We start from the raw sequence: 20,676 nt of genomic DNA, 5'->3' as shown, positions 1-20,676 counted from the left end.
CACAGAGCCAGGTAGTGAGTTCCAGGCATTAACCACTCTGTCATATTTTCTACAGTCAAGTTTGGGGTAGTTTACTTTGAGTTTGCATCCGTTGTGTTCTCATATGTTGTTGGGTTGAAGCTGAAGTAGTCATTGACTATCAAAGGCCTCCCCAAACAGTCTCCCCAAAACCAAAAGCCAGTTTTTTGTCACAAGGAAACCCCCCCATACACACACAAAAAATGTCCGTTCTGACAACGCATGGAGGCCCCACCCCCCTAAGATTATATGCTGCAACGTCCTACCGGTCAATGACTACTTCAGCTTCAACCACAACAACACAAGAGCACGCAACAGATTCAAACTTAATATTAACCGCCCCAAACTTGACTGTAAAAAATATGACTTTAACAATCGAGTTGTCGAAGCGAGGAACTCATTACCGGACTCAATAGTGTCAACCCCTAACCACCAACATTTCTCCCATAGACTATTCACGATTGACCTCTCCACGTTCCTAAGAGGTCAGTAAGGGGCGTACATAAGTGCACTAGTGTGCCTTTCGTCCCCTGTCCAATTGTCTTTCCTTTATCTCATATATCATATATATTTTCTTCCTTTCATATATCTTCTCTATTTTTACATATTATCTTTATATATATTACTTCATGTCTATTCTCTTCCATATGTATTGTGTATTGGACAAATGAATGAATGAATAAATAAAATAAATAAAATTCCTTGAGCCTGGTATCATGTACAAAACCAAACGCAGTCGTGGGAATGTTTGTTGTCTATTTTTATGAGGGCACTTGGAAAACTCTGCAACCCAGCAAGACCGACTTCAGAGGAATCATCAGAACTGCAGAAAAAACAATTGCTGCCAAACTGCCTTCCATTGAGGACCTGGATACTGCACGGGTCAAAAAGAGGGCAGTGAAAATATTGACTGACCCCTCGCATCCTGGACACAAACTGTTTCAACTCCTACTCTCAAAACATTGCTACAGAGCATTGCACACCAAGACAACTAGACACAAGGACAGTTTTTTCCCCAAACGCCATCACTCTGCTAAACAAATAATTCCCTCAACACTGTCAAACTATTTACTAAGTGTGCATTATTAATATTAGTCTTCTCATTGTTCTCATCACCCATCTCCTCCCACAAATGACAGTATGACTGTAACTTTGTTGCTTGTATCCTTACAATTTATATGGACTAATATGATTGGATTGCTTATTTGTACCTGGACTATTATTAAGTGTTGTACCTCATGATTCTTGACAAATGTATATTTTTCTTTTATGTACACTGAGAGCATCTGCACCAAGACAAATTCCTTGTGTGTCCAATCACACTTGGCCAATTAAAAATAATGGCAAAAAACATGTATCAAATTAAACGAAGTAGGAAAGTAGTATATATATTTTGACACGCAATACTGTAAAATATATTGTATAATGTTCTTAATGTTTATATTTGTATGTATTCTGTATTGGTTCAATTTTATTTTTGTCATTATTTCTTTACTTTTGTTTATTTTTCTCTTCTTTTTTTGTATTTGCATTTAGTAATGTTGGAAAATATTATATTACTAGTAGTTTTTTCTCATCATTCCTATCACCTATCTAGGACTGTATGACTGTAACTAGTTGCTAGTGTCCTTAAGATTTTTATTAATATTGTTTCTTCATTGCTTATTTGACCCCTATGACAATAAGTGTTTTTTACCTCATGATTCTTGACAAATTTATATTTTGTTTTATGTACATTGAGAGCATCGGCACCAAAGACAAATTCCTTGTGTGTCCTATCACACTGGGCCAATAAGGAATTCTATTCTATTCTATTCTAAAAAGATGCTTTGGTTGAGGGGGCGCTTGGTGCCAACCCCTCCGTCTTTCCCGAGGGGATCTCAGCGGCCCTTCGGTTGAGGGGGGGGGGGAGGAAGCCCCGCCTGAGGGAAACTCGTGAGGGGAAAAATCTCGAGGTCCCTTTAAGGCGCCCCGCGCTCCGTTTGTTATCCTCCCGCCCGCCTCCCATGCTGGCGAGGCCTCCGCGCTTCCCATTGGCTACTGGGGCCGCCCAGCTGTTGCCCTTCGCCTCACTGGGGGGGGAGCCTCCCGCCCTCTCTCCCCCTTCCCATTGGCCTTTCCCTCCGGAGCCCGGCTGCCTCCTCGCGCCAACCCGCTGGGTGTTGCTAGGGGTCTGTCTGCCACGATTGGCCCGTTCACTTGGCCATCAAGGAGAAAGAGGGGCGGGGGGGTTGTCGAGAGGCGGGCCTTCCCCGCCTCCTATAAAAGGGCGGGGAGTCCCTCCGAGCGGGGGCAGAAGAGGCAGGTGGTGCTTTGGGGTGGCTTGGAGGGGGGACACAGCTGCGGAGCTGGAGGAGGCTGGCGCGCTCCCGGGCACCGTCCGCCGTCTACCTCCTGCGGGCGGCTGCAGGCGGGCCCGCGCTGGGCAGGTGAGTCCGGCGGCCGGGATGGAGAGGAGGAGAGGATCGCAGGTTATTTTGGGGAAGGGGCGTAATTGCAATGGGGGGGGGTTGTCTCCGAAGGGTCGGAGCGTTTGCAAGCCTGGGGCGATGTCGGGCCGGGAAGGGTCTTCCCCCTGCGGAGGATCGGAGCTTGGAGCGGTGCCCGGCCGAGCGCCCCGTTGGAGAAGCAGGCGACGTGACGGCCCTGTCCAAGCGCGTTGTTCCCCCGGCTGGTCGGCGAGGCGTCTTGGCTGGATTCCCCGCCGACCGAGGCGCCTTTCGGCTCGGCTTCTTGAGCCTTTCCCCTCTTTTAACTCCGCGGTGTCGTCTTCTACTCCGGAGTTGCCCCGTTTTTTGCGCCCCATCTCTCTTCCAATATCTCCCCCCCCCAACCTTTGGAGAAGTTTGGAGGTGTCTCTGGACTGCGCTTGGCTTTGGAGGGTCTCTTTTTAGCCTCCCTCTTTGGCTTGGGCTCTGGTTTGGTTTCTGGGGTGTTTTTTTTTTTAAAGGGCCGGAGAGGAGATGACTGGCTGGTTGGTTTTGTTGCAAGGCTGATGGAAGGATCCTGCCTGACTGCCAAGCGAAGCTGCCAATCGAAATAACAAAGAGTTGGAAAGGGACCTTGGAGGTCTTCTACTCCAGTGTTTCCCAATCTTGGCCACTTGAAGATATCTGGACTTCAACTCCCAGAATTCCCCAGCCAGCAAATGCTGGCTGGGGAATTCTGGGAGTTGAAGTCCAGATATCTTCAAGTGGCCAAGGTTGGGAAACACTGTTGTAGTCCAACCCCCTGCTCAAGCGGGAGAATAACAGAATAGGAGAGTTGGAAGGGACCTTGGAGGTCATCTAGTACAATCCCCCCTCCCTCTCAAGTGGGAGGATAAAAAAAGTTGGAAGGGACCTTGGAGATCATCTAGTCCAGCCCCCTCAAGTAGGAGAATAACCAAATAGAAGAATAACAGAATATCCATCCTAAGATAAAATTCAGGAAATAGGATAAGGGCAGACTGGATGGACCATGAGGTCTTTTTCTGCCTTCAATCTTCTATGTTTCTATCTAAGAGTTGGAAGGAACCTTGGAGGTCATCTAGTCCAACCCTCCCTCTTCAGCAGGAGAAATAACAGAATAAAAGAGTTGGAAGGGACTTTGGAGGTCATCTAGTCCAACCCTCCCTCTTCAGCAGGAGAAATAACAGAATAAAAGAGTTGGAAGGGACTTTGGAGGTCATCTAGTCCAACCCTCCCTCTTCAGCAGGAGAAATAACAGAATAGAAGAGTTGGAAGGGACTTTGGAGGTCATCTAGTCCAACCCTCCCTCCTCAGCAGGAGAAATAACAGAATAAAAGAGTTGGAAGGGACTTTGGAGGTCATCTAGTCCAACCCTCCCTCTTCAGCAGGAGAAATAACAGAATAAAAGAGTTGGAAGGGACTTTGGAGGTCATCTAGTCCAACCCTCCCTCTTCAGCAGGAGAAATAACAGAATAGAAGAGTTGGAAGGGACTTTGGAGGTCATCTAGTCCAACCCTCCCTCCTCAGCAGGAGAAATAACAGAATAAAAGAGTTGGAAGGGACTTTGGAGGTCATCTAGTCCAACCCTCCCTCTTCAGCAGGAGAAATAACAGAATAAAAGAGTTGGAAGGGACTTTGGAGGTCATCTAGTCCAACCCTCCCTCTTCAGCAGGAGAAATAACAGAATAAAAGAGTTGGAAGGGACTTTGGAGGTCATCTAGTCCAACCCTCCCTCCTCAGCAGGAGAAATAACAGAATAGAAGAGTTGGAAGGGACTTTGGAGGTCATCTAGTCCAACCCTCCCTCCTCAGCAGGAGAAATAACAGAATAAAAGAGTTGAGAGGGACCTTGGAGGTCATCTAGTCCAACCCTCCCTCCTCAGCAGGAGAAATAACAGAATAGAACAGTTGGGAGGGACCTTGGAGGTCATCTAGTCCATCCCCCAAGCAGGAGAAATAACAAAATGGAAGAGTTGGGAGCCATCTTACAGATCATCTAGTCCAACCCCAGCTCAAGCAGGAGAAAAGCAGAATAAAAGAGTTTTAAGGGACCTTAAAGATCATCGAGCCCAACCCCCTGTTCAAGCAGGAGAATAACAGAATAGAAGAGTTGGGAGGGACCTTGGAGGTCATCTAGTCCAGTGTTTCCCAACCTTGGCCACTTGAAGATATCTGGACTCCAACTCCCAGAATTCCCCAGCCAGCATTCGCTGGCTGGGGAATTCTGGTAATTGAAGTCCAAATATCTTCAAGTAGCCAAGGTTGGGAAACACTGATCTAGTCCAACCCTCCCTCCTCAGGAGAAATAACAGAATAGAAGAGTTGGAAGGGGCCTTTGAGGTCTTCTAGTCCAACCCCCTGCTCAAGCAGGAAACCCTTTGTATACCATTTCAGAACAAATGGCTGTTCAATCTTTTCTTAAAAACCTCCAGTGTTGAAGCAGTCACAATCCCTGCTCTGTCCTGTGGGCAGTTTGTCTCCCCCAGCTCTTGTCCAAATCAGTAATTAAGGTCTATATATTTTATTTATTAAATTGACATCCTTCTCAGCATTATGGAAAGGAAGCCCATGAGCCTAAAAGCACATCCTTTTCAATCTTCATTCAATTAACTCTAGTGTATTGGCTGCCTTGATTCTGAGGTCTTCCGTCTCTGTTTAAGTTTGCCTTGGGGTTATTGGTTTTTTGTTTTTGTTTTTAAAAAAACTTGTTTTCCTTCTTTTTTTGGCCCTTTGCTGAAGGGTAAATTGAGCAGCTTTTCAATATATCGGTTTGTTTGGTTTTTTTTCCCCCCAGATGGGAAGGGAGAATTTATTTATTTTTAGATTGTAGCCTTGAGGAAAGGCAGTATTTGAATGGAAGTAACTTTTAACAGTTCATTGTCTCCTAACTCATTTTGTGTGTGTGAATGCTTTGCAGGAGAAAGAATTGGGTTGATCTAAAACACCCTTTCCAGCTGACACATGCAAATACAATTTGTTAGCTAGAAAAGATGTTTTAGATCAACGCAATTCTAAGCAGAAGCTTGCAGTCTGCTAAGTAAATAACACAAACTAATAAACTTGGCAAAGGTGCTACCAGACTTGATAGCTTCTGGGGAAAAAATATGTTGGGTGCAGGGAGAGGTTGCCCCTTATAATCTAGTAGTAAAACACTCTTTTTATGCGCAGGCTCTTGTTGTCTCTTTAGGTTCCAGGGAAGAACCCCCTGAACTTTTAAAAAAAGTTCTGGATGATGTGGGAGAAAACATTCCTGAAAATTGTATGCAGACACCCCTCCCATTCTATTTCACCTGTAAATGAAAAATCGCCATCAGGTGATCAACCAAACCAGGCAAGATTATGTGGCTGGGGAGAAAAATGGTGGGTTTCCCCCCTGCAATTGATGCAGGTGAGCTACCTTTCTAAACAGCTTTTTTATTTTTAACAACAACAACAACAACAGGGTTGGAAGGGACCTTGAAGGTTTTGTAGCACAACCCCCTGCTTAGGCAGGAAACCCTACACTACCTCAATTGTAGGGTTCAGTTGTTGTAATAATAATAATAGAGTTGGAAGGGACCTTGGAGGTCTTCTAGTCCAACCTCCTGCCTAGGCAGGAAACCCTACATTGGAGGCTTTCAAGAAGAAACTGGATTGCCATTTGACAAAAATAGTGTAGGGTCTCCTGCCTAGGCAGGGGGTTGGACTAGAAGACCTCCAAGGTCCCTTCCAACTTGTTGTTATTATTATTAAAAATAAAAAAGCTGTTTAGGAAGGTGGATCACTGTACAAGTTGTATGTTAATCATTGCATGGCATTAATTGCAGTGCAATACTCCAAGCAAGTAAAAAAAAAAGAATCAGTTTGCATTTATATGGGTGAGATTTACAGATTAATAGAATTGGAAGGGACCTTGTAGGTCATCTAGTCCAGTGTTTCCCAACCTTGGCTACTTGAAGATGTTTGGACTTCAACTTCCAGAATCCTGGGAGTTGAAGTCCAGATATATTCAAGTGGCCAAGGTGGGAAACACTGTTCTAGTCCAAGCCCCTGCTCAAGCGGGAGAATAACAGAATAGGAGAGTTGGAAGGGACCTTGGACGTCATCTAGTCCAGCTCCCTCAAGTAGGAGAATAACCGAATAGAAGAATAACAGAATATCCATCCTAAGATAAAATTCAGGAAATAGTATAAGGGCAGGCTGGATGGATCATGAGGTCTTTTTCTGACATCAATCTTCTATGTTTCTATCTAAGAGTTGGAAGGAACCTTGGAGGTCATCTGGCTGGGGAATTCTGGGAGTTGAAGTCCAAATATCTTCAAGTTGCCAAGGTTGGGAAACACTGATCTAGTCCAACCCCTGCCCGAAGCAGGAGACCCCTACACTATTTTTGTCAACTGGCAGTCCAATATCTTCTTGAAAGACTCCAGTGATAAAGCTCCACAACTTGATTGTTCCCACTGTGGGAAAATTCCTCCTTATTTCTAGGTTGAATCTCTCCTTGATCAGTTTCCATCCATTATTCCTTGTCTGGCCTTTGGTTGCTTAGGAAAATAGCTTGAAACCCACCCACCCATCTCTGTGGCAGCCCCTCAAACATTGGAAGACGGCTATCATGTCTCCTCTGGTCCTTGGCTGCATAGCTAGAGGTATAACAAGCAGGAAGAGAGAGATTGTGATCCCATTATATAGAGCGCTGGTGAGACCACATTTGGAGTACTGTGTTCAGTTCTGGAGACCTCACCTACAAAAAGAGATTGAGAAAATTGAACGGGTCCAAAGACGGGCTACAAAAATGATGGAAGGTCTTAAGCATAAAACCTATCAGGAAAGACTTAATGAACTCCATCTGTATAGTCTGGAGGACAGAAGGGAAAGGGGGGACATGATCGAAACATTTAAATATGTTAAAGGGTTAAATAAGGTTCGGGAGGGAAGTGTTTTTAATAGGAAAGTGAACACAAGAACAAGGGGACACAATCTGAAGTTAGTTGGGGGAAAGATCAAAAGCAACATGAGAAAATATTATTTTACTGAAAGAGTAGTAGATCCTTGGAACAAACTTCCAGCAGACATGGTTGGTAAATCCACAGTAACTGAATTTAAACATGCCTGGGATAAACATATATCCATTGTAAGATAAAACAGGAAATACGGAGAGGGGCGGCATACAAATCTAATAAATAAATAGATAGATAGATAGATAGATAGATAGATAGATAGATAGATTAGATAGATAGATAGATAGATAGATAGATAGATAGATAGATAGATAGATAGATAGATAGATAGATAGATAGATAGATAGTATAAGGGCAGACTAGATGGACCAGGAGGTCTTTTTCTGCTGTCAGTCTTCTATGTTTCCATGTTTCTATGTTTCATAGCTTTGGACAAAATTCTTTCATTTTTTAAAAAAGAAGCTCTACTGATTTTTTTTTTTGCAACCTTGCAATCTTCAAGATTGCATCTGAGCAGTTTTGAAGTTTGCAAGCTGCTGTCCAGCAGCGGTTTTGTAGTCCGCCCCTGCTCTCTCGCATCTGGGATCCCCTAACTTGCTGACTGGGGTTTGCAGCACTGAAAAAACCTTATCAATTCCTAACTGTGTTTTTTTCTCCCCCCTCTTCCCCCCCCCATCCCATTCTCTTCAGCAAAGCATGTGACTGTTTCTATTTATTTATCAGCGCTGCTGGGAGTGAGGTGTTGTGTTTTTCTTCTATTTCTTGATAAGGTTTATTTTCTGGTGCTGCAACGCTGCCTTCATGCCTGCAGAATGGTGAGGCTGGCATTGGACAATTTTTTCCTTAATTTATTTTGGGTTGGTTTTTTTTTGATGCAGTTTGACTTCTGCGTAGGCAGCTGTCCTTAGAATGAAAAGGCTGTTAAGGATGCATTTTAACTAGACCCGGTCCAGCATACCAAATTGTTCTGTCGAGCTCCCTGGTAGAATCCTCCCGAAAATGCACAGATACAAATGTCAGACACACACACGTTTGAAAATTCAAAACAATGTTCTTTATACCGAAAATCCAAATGAACCAAGCCCTCTTCTTGTATAGCAAAGGGCCCTCATCTCCAAACAAACTGGTAATTTGTACAAGTCCCTTATCAGTTCTGAGATACTTAGCTTAGAAACATAGAAACATAGAAGACTGAAGGCAGAAAAAAGACCTCATGGTCCATCTAGTCTGCCCTTATACTATTTCCTGTATTTTATCTTACAATGGATATATGTTTATCCCAGGCATGTTTAACTTCAGTTACTGTGGATTTACCAACCACGTCTGCTGGAAGTTTGTTCCAAGGATCTACTACTCTTTCAGTGAAATAATATTTTCTCACGTTGCTTTTGATCTTTCCCCCAACTAACTTCAGATTGTGTCCCCTTGTTCTTGTGTTCATTTTCCTATTAAAAACACTTCCCTCCTGAACCTTATTTAACTCTTTAACATATTTAAATGTTTCCATCATGTCCCCCCTTTTCCTTCTGTCCTCCAGACTATACAGATTGAGTTCATTAAGTCTTTCCTGATACATTTTATACTTAAGACCTTCCACCATTCTTGTAGCCCGTCTTTGGACCCGTTCAATTTTGTCAATATCTTTTTGTAGGTGAGGTCTCCAGAACTGAACACAGTATTCCAAATGGGGTCTCACCAGCGCTCTATATAAGGGGATCACAATCTCCCTCTTCCTGCTTGTTATACCTCTAGCCTTGCAGCTTGCAGCTGTGAGGCAATTCACAATCGTTCTTCTTTCACAAAGTGAAACACACTTTGCCCTGGTTTAGTTTCAAAGCGGGGAAAAATCAGCACACCAAGGTCGAAGTCAGCAAGGCAGGCATGAAACACCAAGGATCAGATAATCCTCCACAATGGCCAAACCCACAGGCTGCTATTTATAGCAGCCTCCCTAATGACCACAGCCCCAACCAACCACAGGTGGCCTCATTTTCTTTGATAATAATCTCTCAGTTGTTGTTGCCTATGCATCGCTCTCCGCATGCGTGGCTGTATCATTAACTCTTGTTCCGAATCCAAGGAGGAGCTAGATAATTGATCTCCTTCTGAGCTGTCTGCCACACTCCTCCTCCTCCCTGTCACTCATGTCTTCTTGGTCAGAGGAGCCTTCATCATCAGATTCCACCGGGAGCACAACAGGCCTGCGGCATGTGGATGTCTCCCCCACATCCACAGTCCTTGGGGCAGGAGCTGGGCCAGAGCTAACCACAACACCAAATGTAGTGCTTTCTCACAATTGGTCTATCGCTCTAGTTCAAGCGTTTTCTTTACATGATCTGTAAACGTCAGGCAAAATTGGGGGGGGGGGGATGGGATTGCTTTTTCCAGATGCAACTCTACAGAAAATCTGCACAGGCAGTCCTCAGCTGCTGATCCAGTTCTACAGAGGAATCATTGAGTCTGTCATTTGCACCTCTATTAACTGTCTGGTTCGGTTCTGCAACACAACAAGACTGACACAGGCTTCCGAGGAGAATCAGAACTGCAGAAAAAACATCGGCTGCCATCCTGCCTTCTGTTGAGGACTTGTATACTGCACAAGTCAAAAAGAGGGCTGTGGAAATATTAACTGACCTCTCGCATCCTGGACATAATTCAATTCAATGCAATTTATTAGATTTGTATGCCGCCCCTCTCTGGAGACTCGGGGCGGCTCACAACAATAATAAAAACAATATTCCAGCGAAAACAAATCTAATATTAAAAAGCACATAAAACCCTATCATATTTAAAAAAGCAAACAACATATACCGGTACATACCCAAACATAAATATAAAAAAAGCCTGGGGGAAAGGTGTCTCAACTCCCCCATGCCTGGCAGTATAGATGGGTCTTGAGTAATTTACAAAAGACAAAGAGTGTGGGGGCAGTTCTAATCTCTGGGGGAGTTGATGCCAGAGGGCCGGGGCTGCCACAGAGAAGGCTATTCCCCTGGGGCCCGCCAAATGACATTGTTTGGTCGACGGGACCAACGGAGAAGGCCTTATCGGTCGCTGGGATTCGTGCGGTAGCTATTTCAACTCTTGCCCTCAAAATGTCTCTACAGATCACTGCTCACCAAGACAACTAGACACAAGAACAGTTTTTCCCCGAACGCCCTCACTCTGCTAAACAAACAATTCCCTCAACACTGTCAAACTATTTACTAAGTCTACACTACTATTACTACTAGTTTTTTCTCATCATTCCTATCACCCATTTCCTCCCACTTATGACTGTATGACTGTAACGTGTTACTTTGATCCTTAAGATTTTTATTAATATTGATTGTTTTCTCATTGCTTATTTGACCCCTCTGACAATCATGAAGTGTTGAATCTCATGATTCTTGACAACTGTATCTATTATGTATAGTGAGAGCATCTGCACCAAAGACAAATTCCTTGTGTGTCCAATTGCACTTGGCCAATAAAAGAATTCTATCTATTCTATTGTAACTTACAACTGTAATTTATGTTGCTAAATGAGACATTTGTTAATTGAGTTTTGCCTTGTTTTATGACATTTTTTTGGCCACAGTTAAGTGAATCATTGCAGTTGTTAAGTCAGTAACTCAGTTGTTAAGTGAATCTGGCTTCCCCATTGACTTTGTTCTTTAGGGGGCCGTAAAGTGGGATCACACGGGCAGGGACACTGTGACCATCATCAATATGAACCAGTTGCCAAGCATCTGAATTTTTGATCATGTGACCATTTTTCCCAGTGTTGTAGAATAGGAATAAAATAAAATTAGGAATAGAATAAGGAATACTGTGTTTCCCCGATAGTAAGGCAGTGTCTTACTATCTTTTTACCCCCAAAAGCCCCACTGTGTCTTATTTTGGAGGTATGTCTTATATTGTCCCGGGCACCGGGGCTGGCTCGTCTTCAGGCTTTGGCCCGGGCGAGGCCTCTTCTCCTCTGGGCGGGCGGGGCGGGGCCTGCCCGTTGGGCCCGGCCTCCATCCCTCCTGCACCACGGCGGGGCCGGTCCACGATGCGCGTCCTGGGGGCGCCCGGCTGGCCGGCTCCGGAGGCTGCGGCTCGTCTTCGGGCTTCGGCCCGGGCGAGGCCTCTTCTCCTCTGGGCGGGCGGCGTTAGGCGGCGTTGCGTGGCAGGCCCGGCTGCCCGTCAGGCCCGGCCTCCATCCCTCCTGTGCCGCGGCGGGGCCGGTCCACGATGCGCGTCCTGGGGGCGCCCGGCTGGCCGGCTCCGGAGGCTGCGGCTCGTCTTCGGGCTTCGGCCCGGGCGAGGCCTCTTCTCCTCCGGGCGGGCGGCGTTAGGCGGCGTTGCGTGGCAGGCCCGGCTGCCCGTCAGGCCTGGCCTCCATCCCTCCTGCGCCGTGGCGGGGCCGGTCCGCGATGCGCGTCCTGGGGGCGCCCGGCTGGCCGGCTCCGAAGGCTGCGGCTCGTCTTCGGGCTTCGGCCCGGGTGAGGCCTCCTCTCCTCTGGGCGGGCGGCGTTAGGCGACGTTGCGTGGCAGGCCCGGCTGCCCGTCAGGCCCGGCCTCCATCCCTCCTGCGCCGCGGCGGGGCCGGTCCGCGATGCGCGGCCTGGGGGCACCCGGCTGGCCAGCTCCGGAGGCTGCGGCTCCTCCCGCTGCTGCCCAACGCCGAGGATGCCCCGCGCCCAGCCCGGCTACGGCAGCAGGCAGGCAGGCAGCCCCAGGCGCGGTGGGGAGAGCAAAGCCGGCGGCGAGAGCGGCGGCAAAGCGGCGGGGTCCAGCCCTCTAGCCGGAGCCTCGCCAGCTATCCGCCGCTTCTTTCTTCTCCGGAGCCTGCCGCCGCCGCCGTGCTTCCTCCGCCGGCCGAGGAGTCCTTATCCGCCGCCGGGTTTGGGAGACTCCTGGGTGCGAAGCTCCCTCGCCAGCGCCACGAACTGCTCTGATGCCTCCCTCGCTTTTAGTACCGTGTTTCCCCGAAAGTAAGACATATGTCTTACTTTCGGGGTATGGCTTATATTAGCCAACCCCCCTGAAACCCCCCATATGTCTTACAATCGGGGGGGTCTTACTATCGGGGAAACACGGTAGGAATAATATAGGAATAGAAATAGAATTAGGAATAGGAATAAAATAGAATTAGGAATAGAAATAGAATTAGGAATAGAATTAGAAATAGAATTAGGAATAGGAATAAAATAGAATAAGGAATAGGAATAAAATAGAATTAGGAATAGAAATAGAATTAGGAATAGAATAAAGAATAGGAATGGAATTAAGAATAGAATTAGGAATAGAATAGAATTAGTAAAAGGAATAAAATAGAATTCTTTAGTGGCCAAGTGTGATTGGACACACAAGGAATGTGTCGTTGGTGCAGATGTTCTCAATGTACATAAACAGAGAAAATATACATTTGTCAAGAATCCTGAGGTGCAACACTTAATGACTGTCATAGGGTACAAATAAGCAATCAGGAAACAATATTATTATAAATTGCAAGAATACAAACAGTGATGGGATGCTGCTTACACGGTCCGGTGTGCAGTCCCAGTAGGAAATTCCACGATGCGCATCAGCTGTGCGTCCCTGACACACGCACCTGCCCCCCCAGTGTTAGATTTAGCTTCTGTGCATGTGCAGCAAGTGAAATCTCACGAGAACACGCGCGCAAATGAGATTTTGGCAATTTTTGCCAAATTTTTTGCTTATGCGCATGTGCAAAAGCAAAAATATCACCCAAAATCGCCAAAATCTCGCTCATGCGCAAGTCCTCATGTGAAATTTTGCTTGCTGCCCATGTGCAGAAGCCAAATCTTGTGCTGATGGGTGCATATGTGTCTGCTGGACGCATGGACGCCTGCGACGGCCTTGGAGGGTGTACCAGTGGCAGAAAAGATGAGCGGATACAAGCAACAAGTTACAGTCATACAATCATAATCATAGCTGCCCTGAGTTCTCGGAGAGGGGCGGCATACAAATCTAATAAATTATTATTATTATTATTATTATTATTATTATTATTATTATTATTATGTCAATACAACACAGCAAACAAGATCACTATGCTGGATTTCGTTTTTCATCACCAGTCGGGCGCTTCCCAAGCATCTAGGACTGCGTGATGTAGCGGCGAATTATGTTTGTCAATCCCAGTAAAGCGGCCTTTTGCAATTGACAGATGGAGATTTTGTCAATTCCGATGGTTTTTAAATGTCCGCCGAGATCCTTTGGCACTGCGCCCAGTGTGCCAAGGACCACTAGGACCACTTTCACTGGCTTATGCCAGAGTCGTTGCAGCTCGATTTTTAGTTCTTCGTATTTCACTAATTTCTCTAGCTGCTTCTCCTCAATTCTGCTGTCTCCTGGGATTGCGATGTCGATGATCCATACTTTCTTTTTCTCCACGATCAGGATGTCTGGTGTGTTATGCTTCAGAATTCGGTCAGTCGGAAGTCGGAAGACCCACAGTAGTTTTGCTTGCTCATTTTCGACCACTTTTTTGGGCTTATGATCCCACCAGTTCATTGCCACTGGTAAACGGTTGTTCCAGCACAAGTTCCAGTGGATCATCTGCCACAGCATCATGTCTATGCTTGTAGTCAGTCCGTGCAATCTTTTTGCAGCAGCTGAGTATGTGATCAATTGTTTCATCTGTTTCTTTACAGAGTCTGCACTTTGGATCGTCTGTTGATTTTTCAATTCTGGCTTTGGTAGCATTCGTTCTAATGGCCTGTTCTTGTGCCGCCAGTATTAGTCCTTCTGTCTCTTTTTTGAGTGTTCCACTTGTAAACCATGACCAGGTCTTTTCTTTATCCACTTTGCCTTCAATCTTCTCCAAGAACTGGCCATGCAATGCTTTGTTCCGCCAACTGTCCATACGGCATTGAGTTACATTTTTTCTGTACTGGTCCTTAGTTTGCTTCACCTTGAGAAGCTTCCTATTGTTGACCTCCATCAACATTGACTCTTTGCTCTCCTTTGCTCTATTTTATAATAATAATAATAATAATAATAATAATAATAATAATAATAATAATAATAATTTATTATAAGTGGGAGGAGATGGGTGATTGGAACAATGAGAAAAACTGATTAATGTTGCCTTAGTGAATAGTTTGACAGTATGGAGGGAAATATTTGTTTAGCAGAGTGTTGGCATTCGTGGAAAAAACGGTTCTTGTGTCTAGTTGTCTTGGTGTGCAGTGCTCTGTAGCGACGTTTTGAGAGTTTTGAAACAGTTTATGTCCAGGATGCGAGAGATCCGTGAATATTTTCACCGCCCTCTTTTTGACTCGTGCATCCTCCGTGCTAGAAGGAAAGTGGGGTTTGCCCTCTCTCTATTTATCATAACCTGCCCTGTCAGCATTGGTGGGAGTGTTCTTGGCAGGTCCTTCATTAGCTTGTTTACTGTTGGCTTGTTTGTCTGAGTGTTTTAGTTCCTTGAGTGCAGCAAATTGCACAGGTAGGGCAAGTCCACCTGTCTATAAACAGAGAGTAAACCCCACTCCCTTCTAGGCACTGATGATGATAGAAGGGGGTGGGGTCATGTTAGGTCATGAAACATCTACCAAAAAAAGCAAACAAAGCTCAGACAGCCCCAAAGATCCCACAGTTCTGCGTAGAGTTGCAACTACTCTTCTAAATTAGCTGTTTCTTCTATAGCACCAGGCTAGGAAAATCATCATAAACAACCTACTTCTTATGCTATTTGACCCCTATGACAATCATTAAGTGTTGTACGTCATGAGTCTTGACAAATGTATCTTTTTCTCCTGCCTAAGCAGGGGGTTGGACTAGAAGACCTCCAAGGACTCTTCCAACTCTGTTGTTATTATTATTATTATTAAATAACAACATGCATTCTGAATGTAGTTTATTTCAAAGATTAATTTGGTTCGATTCAATTTCTGTTGGACAGCATTGGACAGCTTAGGGTCAAAACAGCAGAATGCCCCAGGACAATTACATAATTGAAATTAACAGCTGAAAAACCTCCCGCCTTCAAATTAAGCCACAGATAAAATCAACTAACCAAAAGTGGATCGGAGTTGATAATCTCATTTTACAGATTGTGACTCTAGTCAATAATATATTGTTAAGAAAATCCATATTTATTTTATTTTATTTATTTATTAGATTTGTATGCTGCCCCTCTCCAAAGACTCGGGGCGGCTAACAACAATGAAAAGACAATGAAAACAAACCTAATATTAAAAATAATCTAAAAAACCCCAGTTTAAAGAACCACTCATACATACAAGCATACCATGTATAAATTCTATAAGCCTAGGGGGAAGGGAAATTTCAATTCCCCCATGCCTGACGACAGAGGTGGGTTTTAAGGAGCTTGCGAAAGGCAAGGAGGGTGGGGGCAACTCTGATATCTGGGGGGAGCTGGTTCTAGAGGGTTGGGGCCACCACAGAGAAGGCTCTTCTCCTGGGTCCCACCAAACGACATTGCTTAGTCGATGGGGCCCGGTCGCTGGGATTCGTGCGGCAGAAGGCGGTGACTGCGAGCGGCTTAGCGAAATAAAATCCCAAATACGATAGCAGCAGCATTTAGACTTATATACCGCTTCACAGTGCTTTACAGTCTCTCTAAGCGATTTACAGACTCAGCCTCTTGCCCCCGACAATCTGGGTCCTCATTTGACCCACCTCAGAAGGATGGGAGGCTGAGCCAACTTTGAGCCTACTGAGATTCGATCTGCCAAACTGTTGGCAGCCGGTGATCAGCAGAAGTAGCTTGCAGTAATGGACCCTAACCACTACGCCGGCATGGCTCTTACAAGACCCAATAACTTGCTCCCCCCATCATGGTGGCTACTATCTTGACCAGGGGTGTGAAACCTAAGGCCCAGGGGCTGGATTCGCCCTGCAAGATGCTTAGATCCAGCCCATGGGGCCACCCTGGAAACAGCAAAGGACCAGCCGGGGGGGCCAGTGCCAGCGAAAATGGAGCCTGGGGGGGGGGCATGGGCCACATCCACACCTGGTGCTGTTTTCAGCCATGACGGCTAATGGTGGGTTTCTAAAAGTTCAGACTGGTTTGCTCAAACCCTTAGCAATCTGTGGGTGACATAACAATAATGTCACAGATCTGGTTTAGTCGGTGCCATTCTGTAGAAATATAGAAGATTGACGGGCAGAAAAAGACCTCATGGTCCATCTAGTCTGCCCTTATACTATTTCCTGTATTTTATCTTACAATGGATATATGTTTATCCCAGGCATGTTTAAATTCAGTTCCTGTGGATTTATCTACCACGTCTGCTGGAGGTTTGTTCCAAGGATCTACTACTCTTTCGGTAAAATAATATTTTCTCACATTGCTTCTGATCTTTCCCCCAATTAACCTCAGATTGTGTCCCCTTGTTGTTGTGTTCACTTTCCTATTAAAAAAACTTCCCTTCTGAACTTTATTTAACCGTTTAACATATTTAAATGTTTCAGTCATGTCCCCCCTTTTTCCTTCTGTCCCCCAGACTATACAGATTGAGTTCATCAAGTCTTTCCTGATACATTTTATGCTTAAGACCTTCCACCAATTTTGTAGCCTGTCTTTGGACCCGTTCAATTTTATCCATATCTTTTTGTAGGTGAGGTCTCCAGAACTGAACACAGTACTCCAAATGTAGTCTCACCAGCGCTCTATACAGCGGGATCACAATCTCCCTCTTCCTGCTTGTTATACCTCTAGCTATGCAGCCAAGCATCCTACTCGCTTTCCCTACCACTGGACCGCAATGTTCACCCATTTGGAGAAATCAGAAATCAATTCCCCCTAAATCCTTCTCTTCTGAAGTTTTTGCTAACACAGAACTGCCAATACAATACTCAGATTGAGGATTCGTTTTTCCCAAGTGCATCATTTTACATTTGGAAACATTAAACTGCAGTTCCCATTGCTTTGACCATAGGTGGACCATAGGCTACACCATCTTTTTTTTTTTTTGGATTTCTTTTGGAATTTTAAAAAATGTATTCTTCTGAGCATGCGCAGAAGCCGAGTTTCTGGCATTGTGCATGCAGTCGCCAAATTGTTTTGGGCTTTTTAAGGTTGGGGATTCTTTTCCTGGGTAAGAACTTTTTTTTAAACGGAGAATGCAATCCGCTTGTGTCCTGAACAATACAGTTCAGTTCACTTTAGTGCAATTGGTGTGCCACGGCTCACTCTGAAGTTGACTGCTATAATCTAATTGCCATTTGGCAGAGCGATGGAAATATAGGTCACGCTTTTGACTGGGCTGTGTAGCATCGTTGTTGACTCTTCAATAAACTTCTCCGGGTTGATCTTCTTTTTAAAAGTTTTCTTTATTAAGTTTTACAAAATACTGTATAAATAAAAGAAGGGGTGTACACCACAATATCTTTTTTTTACAGATCTTACCCATTTCATCATTTCTTTATATTTCCATTTTTACATTTTATATACTATTTCCATTTATATTTATTTATTTATTGTTAGAGTTGAAAGGGACCATGAAGGCCATCGAGTTCAACCCCCTGCCCAAGCAGGAACCCTATAGCACACCAGTCAAGTGGCAGTTCAATCTTCTCTTAAAAATGTCCAGAGTGTTGGAGTTCACAACGTCCGCTGGTAGGTTGTTCCATTGGTTGATCGCTCTGACCGTCAGGAAGTTCCTCCTTATCTCCATGTTGAATCTCTCCTTGGTCAGCTTCCAGCCGTTGTTCCTCGTCCCGGCCCTCTGGTGCCCTAGAGAATAAAGTGATCCCCTCCTCTCTGTGACATCCCCTCGTATACTTGTAGACTGCTATCATGTCCGCTCTGGCCCTCCTTTTCTCTAGGCTATCCATGCCCAGTTCCCCCAGTCTCTCTTCGTAAGTCTTGGTTTCCAGTCCCTTAATCATCTTGGTTGTTCTTTTTTGCACCTTCTCCAGAGTTTCAATGTCTCTTTTGAAGTGTGGTGACTAGAACTGAATACAGTACTGCAGGTGTGGTCAGACCAGGGCGTAGTAGAGTGGTATTAAGACTTCCCTGGTCTTGGAGTGTATTCCCCTGTTGATGCAGCTTAGGATTTTGTTGGCTTTTTCAGCTGCTGCTGCACATTGTTGGCTCATGTTTAGTTGATTGTCCACCAAGACTCTGAGGTCTCTTTCGTAGTCGCTACTGCTAAGAGGGGTTTCTCCCAGGTTGTATGTGTGTCCAGGGTTTTTTCTGCCTTGGTGAAGGACTTTGCTCTTGTTGATGTTAAACCTCATTTTGTTGGTGTGGGCCCACTGTGTTAGTCTGTCCAGGTCTTTCTGTAATTTTAGCCTCTCTTCTAGGGTATTGGCTACCCCCGCCTGCTTGGTGTCGTCTGCGAATTTGATCAATTGCCCTTCTATCAATCAGTTTGTATTTACCTTTGCAAGTTGTTTGTTACATTGTACATGTTTGTCTGTTTGTGTATGCCTTTACACATTGTATCACTTTCCCATATTTCTATTGGCCAACCAATTGTACCATAGATTCCACATATTATAATATTCCGAATGGTTTATTCCCTTAATTTCCATGGTCATTTGGTCCATTTCAGCACAATTATTAATTTTATCAATTATATTATTTTCTGATGGTATCCATTTATTTTTCCAGATATATCTCAAAAGACCCTACCTAGAATCCTGCATGCAATTTTGGTCACCACACTATAAATAGCAATAGCGCAGGGGTGGCGCAGCAGGCAGAGTGCTGTACTGCAGGCCACTGAAGCTGACTGTAGATCTATAGGTCAGCGGTTCAAATCTCATCACCGGCTCAAGGTTGACTCAGCCTTCCATCCTTCCGAGGTGGGTAAAGTGAGGACCCAGATTGTGGGGGCAATAGGCTGGCTCTGTTAAAAAGGGCTATTGCTAACATGTTGTAAACCGCTCTGAGTCTAAGGAGAAAGGCAGCATAAAAATCGAATAAATAAATAAATAGCATTTAGGCTTATATACCGCTTCACAGTGCTTTACAGCCCTCTCTAAGCGGTTTACAGAGTCAGCATATATTGACAAGCTAGCATCTGGTGATCAGCAGCAGCAGCAACAACAACAACAACAACAATAATAATAATTTATTAGACTTGTATGCCGCCCCTCTCCAGAGACTCAACAATAACACAATATAAATACAAATCTAATAATTAAAACTATGGCTAAAAACCCATTATCTTAAAAAACAAGCAGTAATACATAACACTCAATATTACAATCATACCCACACACATAGCTTTTAATGGTCAGAAGGGGGGGGCATATGCTAGTTGCCCCATGGCGACATAGATAGGTCTTAAGGCTCTTGCTAAAGGTGGGGAGCGTAGGGGCAGTCTAAATCTCTGGAGGGAGCTGGTTGCAGAGGGCCGGGGCCGCCACAGAGAAGGCTCTTCCCCTAGGCCCTGCCAGACGACATTTCCTGGTCGACAGGACCTGGAGAAGGCCGACTCTGTGGGACCTGATCGGCTGCTGGGATTTATGCGGCAGAAGGCGGTCCCGTAAGTAGTCTGGTCCGATGCATGAAGGGCTTTATAGGTCATCACCAACACTTTGAATTGTGTCCGGAAACCAATCGGCAAACAATGCAGGCCACGGTAACCAATGTATCCTGCAGTACTACATTCTAACCATTACACCACAGTGGCTCTTAAAATATGTTGAGACTAGGAAAAAGTGCAGAGAAGAGCAACCAAGCGGATTAGGCAACTGAAGGCTAAAAGATATTCCTACTAGGGAAAGCTAGTAGGATGCTTGGCTGCATAGCTAGAGGTATAACAAGCAGAAAGAGAGAGATTATGATCACGCTATATAGAGTGCTGGTGTGGTGAGACCACATTTGGAATACTGTGTTCAGTTCCGGAGACCTCACCTACAAAAAGATATTGACAAAATTGAACGGGTCCAAAGACGGGCTACAAGAATGGTGGAAGGTCTTAAGCATAAAACGTATCAGGAAAGACTTCATGGACTCAATCTGTATAGTCTGGAGGACAGAAGGAAAAGGGGGGACATGATCGAAACATTTAAATATGTTAAAGGGTTAAATAAGGTCCAGGAGGGAAGTGTTTTTAATACGAAAGTGAACACAAGAACAAGGGGACACAATCTGAAGGTAGTTGGGGGAAAGATCAAAAACAACATGAGAAAATATTATTTTACTGAAAGAGTAGTAGATCCTTGGAACAAACTTCCAGCAGACGTGGTAGATAAATCCACAGTAACTGAATTTAAACATGCCTGGGATAAACATATATCCATCCTAAGATAAAATACAGGAAATAGTATAAGGGCAGACTAGATGGACCA

General features: G+C 44.8%; 1 protein-coding gene across 1 annotated transcript in view; it reads left to right on the top strand.

Moving 5' to 3' along the window:
* The first annotated feature begins 2,312 nt into the window (after positions 1-2,312).
* Positions 2,313-20,676, top strand: part of YPEL2 (yippee like 2) — a 96,934-nt gene continuing 78,570 nt past the window's right edge. The window contains exon 1 of the mRNA XM_070742614.1: positions 2,313-2,447. The gene's annotated coding sequence lies outside the window, so the exon portion shown is untranslated. The remainder of the gene's footprint in view (positions 2,448-20,676) is intronic.

The sequence above is a fragment of the Erythrolamprus reginae genome, chromosome 1 (assembly GCF_031021105.1).
Source record: "Erythrolamprus reginae isolate rEryReg1 chromosome 1, rEryReg1.hap1, whole genome shotgun sequence".
Classification (NCBI taxonomy): Eukaryota; Metazoa; Chordata; class Lepidosauria; order Squamata; family Dipsadidae; genus Erythrolamprus; species Erythrolamprus reginae.
The sequence above is the reverse complement of the archived record's forward strand: the minus strand, read 5'-3'. Positions and strand labels throughout refer to the sequence as shown.